The 9,923-nt window shown below is 44.5% G+C and overlaps 1 long non-coding RNA gene across 2 annotated transcripts in view; it reads left to right on the top strand.

Moving 5' to 3' along the window:
- Positions 1 to 312: 312 nt before the first annotated feature.
- LOC310891361 overlaps positions 313 to 9,923 on the top strand; it is a 29,370-nt gene continuing 19,759 nt past the window's right edge. Inside the window, exons 1-2 of one of the 2 annotated variants that reach the window (XR_014577541.1) lie at positions 313 to 437; positions 655 to 1,110. This is a non-coding gene — a long non-coding RNA (uncharacterized lncRNA). Of the gene's footprint in view, positions 1,111 to 9,923 lie in introns of both variants that reach the window. The other variant, XR_014577542.1, reaches the window with a different exon arrangement.

Below are 9,923 nucleotides of genomic sequence, written 5' to 3'. Positions count from 1 at the left end.
TATATTCAAGGTGAAGAATGGAGGAGAAGTCCACCCCTGTTTACTCAGCTGTTTTTTTCTGGTTTCTTGTGCCTTAGAGTTCTTCCTATGCTCATGGGAACTGGGTTCAGATGGCACTGTGCTACATGCCCATCTCTCCAGAAATTTGGCTGGGGTATCCCTTGTCTGCCTTTTTAGGCAGCTTCTCAGCTGCCTGGAAGCTGTACAGTTGGACTGGAGGGGCAGGCATGATGAAGATATAGGAGTGGACAAGTGGTGTAAGTAAATGGGAAACTGCACACCCAACCTACTTCTGGAGGTCATCACTCACTCGTGTGAGTAAAATGAGCAGGAGCTGGCCTTCCTGTTCAGTCATGACATCTAGTGTTGGAGGCAGGAGAGAATGTATTTATGTTAGAGAAGAATTCAGGAAAAGTCCTGGACAAGTCAATCTCTGTGTAAGTGTTTATGCATAGGTGTTTTCTATTCCTGAGACTGCTCAGGTGTAGAAGTCTGCCTTCACAGTCTTCTGTTGAGACTCTGCTGATGAATTTGCTAAAATTCAGCTCTAGCAGTACTATAAAGAAGAACATAATACATAGAGGTGTTTATGGAAGAAAAAAAACAAAACAAACAAAAAACACAACTAACCAGGAACCTTTTTGTCTTCTGCAGCTAGTTGGGGAACCCAACAATCCAGAGGCAAGAAAGAAAGGATAGAAACACCGGTCTTGCTGAATGGGACAGCATAAGTGGAGGGGAGGAGGAGCTCCTCAGCAACCGAAAAATTTTTGGAGCAGACCTCAAAGGAAATCACGCTTCACTGTCATGTAATTCCATAACTGCTTTCACTTGCTGGTTCTCTCCCTGAACTCCTGGTCTGCCTTTGTCCCATTGGAATTTAGCCTCAGGCTTCAAGTTAAATGCAAGTGCTTAAGTGCTTTCCTGAGTATCATCAGCAGAAGGGCTGATCCAAAGTCTGTTCCAGTCAACAGAAAGGTTTCAACTCAGTCCTGAGGAAGACGGAGCAAAGGAGATTAGTAGTCCTAATGGTTGCTGCTTCCTGAGCGCAAGTTTCTGACTGAATCCTCACTTGTAATGCTGAAAATATTCCACCCAGTGGGGATAAAGGTAAAACCCTAGATTTTTTCCTGTATTTTAAGCATTCAGCTTGCAAGAGGTACCGATAAAGATAGTGCATTCTGATAAATTCTTCAGAGCAGTTTTTTTAAAGATTTTTTTGAAAGAACACAAACAACTGTGTTCTTATCTGGCAGCCTACTATGTGTGCAGAAGCCAAAAATAATTGTATCGACTCCTCCTGGCTTCCCTTTTGAAACAAAGAACAGCAGTCCATTGTCTGTTCTTTCTTAGAAGTCAATGTGAAAAGTTTTCAAGATGAGGAATAGCTAATAAATACCAGGATTCCTGCTTTTCAGTTCTGCTTTCAGGAGCAGTCACTTTCAGAAATGCCTTGTTTAAGTGGTTTCATAGTGGTAAATATAGCATAGACAGCAAGGTCTCACAATCTTAATTTTTCCAACCCTGCAACAGGGGGGGGTAGATAATAGTTGAGGATTATGGGAAGAAAGTGCATCTTCTGGAGTAATTTTATAGGGTCACAGTTTCAATTACTTTTACAGCAAAGTGTTTTATTCAGTTCTGCTTCCTAGCTAGTACGTTTAGACTAAATATTGTAAGAAAACAAAGGCTCCTCTATCAGATTTTAAGTTGCCAAATATTTGCTATGTTTGTAAATATGCTTGCTGTGTAAATATATATATATGCAATGGTGTGTGCATGTGAATGGAGAAGGCTCTTAAGTACTAGCCAGGGTATTGAGGTACATCAGCAAGAAAGCCTGTTCCAGATTTCCCCACTGGCAGAGAAGAAAGCCCATCAATTAGCTGGTGCAATGGAGCTGTGCAAAAATACCCCTGTAAATGTAAGCTGATGCTAATTACTGAACTGCCTTCAGAGGCAGGTTTTTAAACATACAAAATCCATAACAGAAATGGTGTTCCTGCTCCTAGCCCTCCCCTTATCCTTCTTCTTCACTGCTCCCCTTGCAAAGGGAACCACTTTCATGTTTTATTTATTTGTCAAAGAGCTTTGCAGTAATGGGTCCTTGAAGTCTCCCAGATGCTGGCATCTTTGCATGACTTCAAAATAGCATGGAAAATGATAGTGTCCTCATGGTGCTGGCGCTCAGCGTGAAATTCCTGTCACAACGTTTGTTGTTGCAGCATTTCTCTGAGCTCAGGGATGTTGGTTGGCAGGAGATTTCCTCTCTTAACAGAATTTTTAATTTTGGTGTGATGCGGAGGTATGCAGACAAGGAGCCCCCCTGGCGCCTGCGTGGGGAGGAGGCATGGCTCAAACTCCAGGCCAGCTCAGCTGCTGCCACCACAGACTTAGCAAGAAATGTTCAGTTGCTGGGAGAAAGGGGAGGAGGAAATTATACTGGCTCTGCAAAAAGTTTCTTCTTGTTCAACTGAGACTTCTCATGTGGCTGCTACGTGGTTGGTGGGAATTGCTGTACCTCTGCTTTGAGGTTTCTGTCTTTCCCACCAGCGTTAGTTTCCCCTTGTTGTGCTTATCTGCACTGGTGAGGGACGAGCACCAGCAGCACCACCTCACAGGGAGACCTCTAAGCAGCTGGTGTCTGCTGCACCAAGTAACAGCACCCTGTGATAGGCAACAGGGGTAAGGATTCTCATTTATTTCATGTTACGTGGAAAGTTTTCTTCATCAGTTCAGGCTGTCCTTTGGGGTAATTAAGCAAGTGTATTTCTTTTTCTCCCTCAGTTAAAGGAGTAAGCTTTGAATTTGCAGTCAGGCCTTCAGGGTGGGTTTTCTAATAGAGCCCAAAAATTTCAGAGGTCCCCCTCAGTTACACTGGTGTAATACCATTGCAGTTAATGAAGTTCCTGGTGATTTACCCAGCACGAGAGAAGTCTGTTCTGGGCTTTGCTTTCTTTGCTGCTCTCCAAATGAGTCAAGTGCTTCAGAGCAGAAACAGTAGCCAGTTGCTCATTGACAGTGCCTATCAGTTTCTTGAAACAATGCACATTTTTTTTTTCATTTTTTTTCTTTTTTCTTCTCTGCGCAGCCCCAGATCTTCTGATACCAATAAATGTGAGTTATACATCCATCTAGAATTGGGAGAATATCAAAAGCACCTGGTTCCTTATTTGTTGTATCTGGCTCCATTCCAGGCTGCTGATTAATTCCGATGATTCAGAATCTTTGGCAATAGAGCACTGGAAGTGTGAAAAAATACACAATAAAATATATTGAAAGCAACTTGAAATGTCAGGTAGAATTCAGTGGAAATAATGTACCCATCAAGGGAGATTAATGGCATTTTTACACAACACTTCACTTCTTCTGCAGTATCAGGCATTCTGGATGGGCAAATAATCCATTACTCTCGCAATTAATCATAGCTTTAGATGTGGATGTTCTTGGCATCTGACAGCCTCTGCTCTGGCACTTCCTCCACCAGGTGTGTGTGCCTCTCTTCCCTTTTAATCATTTCTTCAGGTCTTTCAAACCACCCCTCTACCTTCTGGCATCTCCAGCTTGCCAGTGCATCTTTTTCACAGGTGACCATTCCCTTCTCTCAGTCCTGTTTTTCGTGGTGTGGAGCATACTTATTTCTGAAAGGATTTCTTGGTCGGGCAGGGTTTTTCTTTTTGATCAGGACATGAAAGCAATGGTTCCCTTCCCTCACAGCTGCAACTTCCAATTGGCCTTTACGTGAGGGGCTACGCAGCTGTGCCCCTTGCTGACCAAAGGGGAACCAGAGATGGCTTCTCCTTGGTGTGTCCAGAACGTCAGGGATGGGGTAGTGTCATGTCTCCATTTGGACATTAAAACTATCCAAATGGTCAGAAGGAAGGAAGGAGGAAGATATCTCCTCCTCCTCTGGTGGGCTTTGGTAAAGAAACTTCTCATGCCAGTCTTGGATGTTTTTTTCCAGCTGGTGAAAGAGGAGAGCTGAGGACTAGCAGATAAATGCTGAAATATACTGCAGGTGAATTTCTCTGTGAAGATCCTTGAAAAACTATAAGACTGTTGACAGCCAGTGGTTTTGTTAGAAAATTCTACAAGTGTTTTCTGCTCTTTTCCCTCAGAAAGGTGGAGAAATAGCCAGGGAAATGTTTCAGACCTGCCATAATGCAAACATAATGACCCTCAACATGTGGTAAGATTACATCCAAAATGGCTGTCACATAGGCGCTGATAATAATCCGCTTTACTGAGGAAATGTAGGTCATCAGTAAGAACAGAGCTTGTAGCCTCAGCATTAAAAAAAAAAAAAAAAAGGCATTTCGGGCAAGAGACAAAACAGTTTTATCCTTTGCTTTATTAGCTCCTGTAGCAGCTCGTTCAGAAACAGCAGCAGGTTTGTGTGGCTGAGGCAAAAAGACAGATCAAGTGTGACTGTGCAGTGGTACCTATGTCGTGTCTGCACACCATGGGGCTGTGCCCAGGGGGAAAGCATCTCCCTCCCAGGCTCACCCAGCTCACCAGTGCTTTCAAATGAAACAGCAAATCCCAAAGGGGAGCTCTGCACTGTTTATACATGACTTAATGGTGAAATGGGCTCATCCCATTTCATTTAAGGTCCTGCCATTCCATTCACCTGTTATGCTACCATTTCCCCTGTCTCCTGCCTTACGAGTTTTGGCTCACATTTGCCTCACTTGCCTCTCTGGTATTTTTCCTTCCCTTACCTTTAAATTGTGCCTTTTGTTCATTTTCTTGTCCCTGTTCTTTACTATTAGTTATAATATGTATTTGTTGCTTGGTGTATGTTACTTCTGACTTGGTCTGAGGCTTTCCTTGGCTTAGCTCTCTTCTACTCCTTTCCCTCACGTCTCCTTTCACTTCTTCCTTCTGTTCTCAGCAACTTGCAATCTATCCTCTTGACGTGCTTTTTAAAAATTTTTCCCCCTCCATTTAGTCACCCCAGGCCCTTCTGTCTTCCCACCCGCAGCTCTCTTTCTACCAGTTACCTTTACTGGCAACTTTACATGAACGTCCCAGAGCTTTCTTCAGGAGCTAATTTCCAGGAGAATTCAAGGGTGCTGTAAAGTCTTAAGATTGACTTCAGGTCAGAATAGTTTCAAAGAGCCACATTGCTGTGCTGTAGCCAAAGCATCAACCCCTTCAGCGTGTTTTGCTCTTGGGATAGATGAGGAAGCTGTGAAGCTTGAGGTCCTTGCCTGTCCTGGGGAGGAGGCGTGAGCTTGTGCTCTGCAGGTAACAGTGGTACCGAGGAGGATGAGGGAGCTGCCTCTTTTCTCCTTGCATGTGTGAGCAGCCCATAACCTGCACTTTCACCCAGGGTCTTGGCTGGAGAGTCGTGGCACTGGCACGCTGGCAAACAGACTTTGCAAGAGCAGAGCTCTGTTGAGCAGCGTGGCTTACGTTGAGTGAGAAAGCTGTGGTGAGGAGGACAGGGGTGTTACTGACATCCCCCCTGTGCCTCCCCTTTCCCCGGTTGCCCTGCCACAGCTGTCCCCACTCAGAGGACGCCCATGTCCCCTTCCCTCTTGCTCCCTTCTCCCCGTGCCCATGCGTGGCTGGGGTCTTGTGTGCATTCAACCATGCCCGACCCCAGGGGATGGGCCTCACACAAAAAAATGGTGAGAAACAGCTCCCTTGGAAGCTGCCATCCCATGTGCACTCAGCAGGAGGTGGCTCATCTCTTCCCTGTTTCCTGCACTGCCTCTCTCCCTAATCCCCCCATTTCTTGCTTTCAGGCCTCCTCTCTGGGGCCCTTCCTTCAAATATGTTTCTTTCAGAGATTATTCTGATCGCTTGTTCTCATTATCTTAATGAACAATTAGAGAGTGAATCCATCAATGTAATTCCTGTGCTCTTTCTCCTCATCTTCGAGCAGCATGAGTTATGCCTCTGCTCTGTGCTGAGCTGGGCTGGTTTTCAGCAGTGCATGGCTCAGGTTTCTGTGGGGTGGGGAAACATTCAAAGGTGCAGAAAAACTCTGGGCTTCAGGCTGTGTAATTTTTTAGAGGAGATTATTAAGGTTGGCTGGGAAAGAGGGGTAAAATAACAAATGTAAGGGAAGAAAAAGGAGAACTGGAGGCTATTTTTGCTCTGGTAAGAGAAAAGCAAATGGGGACACTGAAAATGAAAATATTTCCTATTTGCCGGCTGGTATATGGTACTCGCTGGACATCTCACCCACCCCAGGCAAGAAAAGGAGCAGTTGTCTCTGAGGCTGCATCTCCAGCAAGGCTCTGCTTACCTGAGGCACCAAGCTGCCTGTGATGCTGCCGTGCATTGCGCATGTGTTAGAAACAGGGCAATGCAGGCTCTGCTCATACCCACTGAGGTTCTGACTGGGCTGCCTTCCAGTAAGGCTGCAAAGGATGCCACCTTGCACAAAAGATATAAACCAAATATTTGTATGCAGAGTCTTAGGTAGTTCTGCGATGATATTTGAATTTAAGCATTCATTAAAACTGAAATTACTTCAAGTCAGTGGGTGAGCTGGGAGGGAAAGACGGATAATGCTGCTGTGAATGGGGCCATATAGTGATGCTTTGCTCCCAGCAGATTGTGCAGATCTCTTTAATGTGTTGTCTTTATGTGTTTCTCACCTTCTGTCTTACCTCTTTAACTTTCTGAAGAAGCAGGGAAATAATTGAATGCTGCGCTGACTTTCTAAGTCACTGTAAATAGCCACGAGACCCAGTCTTTTGGAGTAGTAAAGTTGATTTCTTGCCACTCTGATCTATTGACACAGGCTCTTAGGATGCTCAAGCAGACAGCATCATGGGTCCTATGCCTTGCTACCCTTTCTCCTTCTTTCTGCTTGGAAGGTTAGGATCCTGGGGGATGCAGAGGGCAGCATTTGACAACCCAAAGCCATCTGGCTCCATTCAAGCTTCACTGCAGCAGGAGCCTGCTTGGGTTTCTTGAAAGATTCTCTCTTTCTTCATTTGTCATCTTCTTGAGGTTTAATAGTAGGCACCTAATGCCTGTCACTGTCAGCTAGAAGGTGCTATATTTAAATGGATCAGCCTGGTGATCCCTGTGTTGGTGGGTCGCACTAGAAATAGCTCTAAAAATAACACACGTAATGTAGCATTTATATTAACAAAAATAGAGAATTTTATTCAGTTACTTACAATAATTACTGAAATTAGAACCGTTTTGCATTTTATGTTTTTATACTGAATTTAATGTATTCTATACCACCCGCATCCCATTTTGTATTCTTTTTTTTTTTTTTTTTTTCCTCCATGGAGCTCACCTGTGGAAATTGCTGTAGGCGGTACAGCAAGATGGCAGTTGGAGTATCTGAAATTGAAACAATAGAGATAATTTTGTATCTGAAAAAGAGTAAAAAGAGCATTTTGGAATGGCGTGACAATACTGTTCAGGTATTCTTGCTAAATGTAGAAGAATGGAATAACTTTTAGAAGAGACTTGGTCACCTCTTCGTAGTTTCTCAAACCTACCAAGAAGTCACACAGAAGTAGGTGGGGCTCTCAACTCAAAGCTCTTTTTTTTTTTTTTTTTCCTGGCATACGAGTAGAATCTAGCATATTAGATGACATTTCATTTTTATTTGTAAATTATTTCTTTTACAGCCAGGAGTGGTAAAGCAATTAATTAAAAATGATGAGTAACTGGATGACTGGAATCTACAGCAAGTTGTGCATCCAACAAAAAAAAGTCACAAAATATGTAGTTCTCATATAAAGTAAAAAGAAATAACTATGAAACTTGTTTAAAGTGTCAATATTTTGAAAAAAAAATGGAAGGAAATGTTAAAAATATTTTTTCAGCAAATTGGCAATGTGAAAAAATGTCTCATTTGTCACATTTTATTGTAAAAATATCAAAAGATTTCTTTTCAGTGTTGAACTTTTTCATTTTAAAAGGGAAATATCACTTCAAAGTTGAAAGCCATTCCAAACATAAAACTGAAATGTTCTATGAAAAATGTCATTGCTCTAAATGTTTTAAACAAAAATTTTGTAAAGCTCGCAACTTCACAGAATGTTTTGCTGTGTTCAGTTCTTCGGTGCAAGGCAAGTTAATGGAGAAAATGAAATGTATAATAGAACAGCTTCCTACCCAAAATCTTCAGTAACCCATGATGACAGTCATTGTTGTTGTGATGCTTTTCAACCAATGCCCCTCACATTTTATGCACTTTGGAGTTTCTTCCTTACCTTGTGAGGTTTTGCTTCTGCAAAAGGATTTCTTACTACACAGTAATCTCAGACCACATAGTTTCGTGCCTGGTTAAGGAGACACTTTTGGGTTTCTGCTGTACGTGGGCTTGTTTCCCCTCTGTTCTGGTGGCAAGGAGAGGGTGCTGCTTCCAGCACTGACTGCTCTTCCCTGCCTGGTGGTCCCTCAAGGCAACCCCACCTTTGTGTCTCACAGGGGTTTCTGTCTGCCCCAGTGAGCTCAGCGTCTCTAGTGTCTCTGATCATTCTGCCCCCCCCCCCCCCCCCCCGGCTGCCCCACAACTCCCAGCAGGGCCCCAGTTTGTCCCATGACTCTAGGCCTTGGTGGGGGAGGAGAGTTGACAGAGGCAAATGGCCGCTATGTGCCCCCATTTCCTGCTGGGCAGACAGGGCCACAGGTAATGGAGTCTGTGCAGGCCTCATGTGGCCTTGGAGCACATTAAGGGCTCTCTGTTCCTCCTTCCGAGCTGAAGGAAGAACGGTTGCAGGCAATTTGGCAGGAACTAGACGGCGATTAATTGAGCAGCTATGTCAACCATTATGAGACTGGCCTGTGGGTGTATTGATGGCCGAGTGAGTGATGCCTCCCGGGCTGCAGGTGAATGTGGTTTCTGGCGCTGGGGTCAGGCTGGCCGAAAGAGTCAGTGATGGCAGGGGCTTCTGCTAGAAGAAGAGTTTTTTTTTGTGGGAGTAACAGTGATATATACCACATTATATATAATATTACTTATAGCTTTGTGTGCTTCTTGATGTTAATAGGAAACAGGCCAGTTCAGACCCAGGCAAGCAGAAGCAGCAGAGCGAACTTAGAGCTATCTGGCTGTTGATTTTGCTTACGTTGCTAAAGGCAGCCTATATTGGAAATGTACGACTTTCCCCTTTCCGTGCTGTGGTCACCATATCTGGAAATGGCTGTCAATGAGGATGACATGAGAATTGACGCTTCCGGGGAGGACCAAAGAGGGCAGCACCTCCTTTTGCTATGTTGGGCATCCCTGCACCTCAGGGCTCCTTTGCTGTCTTGCTTCTGAAGTGGGGGGTGGGTCCTCCAGAAAAAGAAAGACCCCCGGGCATGGAAAAGCAGGTTGCAGCATTTGAGAAGGCTGCCAGGGTACGCTGCCCTGCTCATCCTCTGAGGCAGCGTGGGATTTGTTCAGCTGTCAGTGCTTGTGCCTCTCCAGTCGTGTTGCAAGCCCGAGGGGGGGGGAAACATACACCGAAGCAGACGATGAACATTATTCATTATCCTGATTTTGTGGGAGGGCTCAGCAGTTCAAGTGCTGTGAGGGAGTAATTGAAGTCCTAAAAACAAAGAGCTTGCTTGTCACAGCGCTTGAGAAGAGGAACAAGAAAAAAAAAAGAAAAAAAAAAAAAGAGGTGGAGAAGGGAGTTCAAGTGTGTGGGAGAATAACGGTGGCTGAAATTTCAACCAGCTTGAGAAATCGCCTCTCTTCTTGTATTGCCATCTTAGCCGTAGCTTTGTGGGGGTGCTGCAGCTAACTTTCAAGCTGGATGAAACCAACAGAAGCAAAAGAGAGAGTTTTGCTTGCTGCTGCCCCAATGTCTGAGGGGAGGGAGTGTGGGAGGTGTTGCTCGCACAGGACACACAAGGTTTCCTGCTGCCTCTGGGAGCATTTGTACTCCTCCCTCAGCGTGCAGTGACAGAGACTGTTCAGTGTAGCCTCATAATCCCTGGAATTCATC

Source organism: Anser anser (genome assembly GCF_964211835.1).
Source record: "Anser anser genome assembly, chromosome: 1".
Taxonomy (NCBI): Eukaryota; Metazoa; Chordata; class Aves; order Anseriformes; family Anatidae; genus Anser; species Anser anser.
This window is presented reverse-complemented; position numbering and strand designations above follow the sequence as displayed.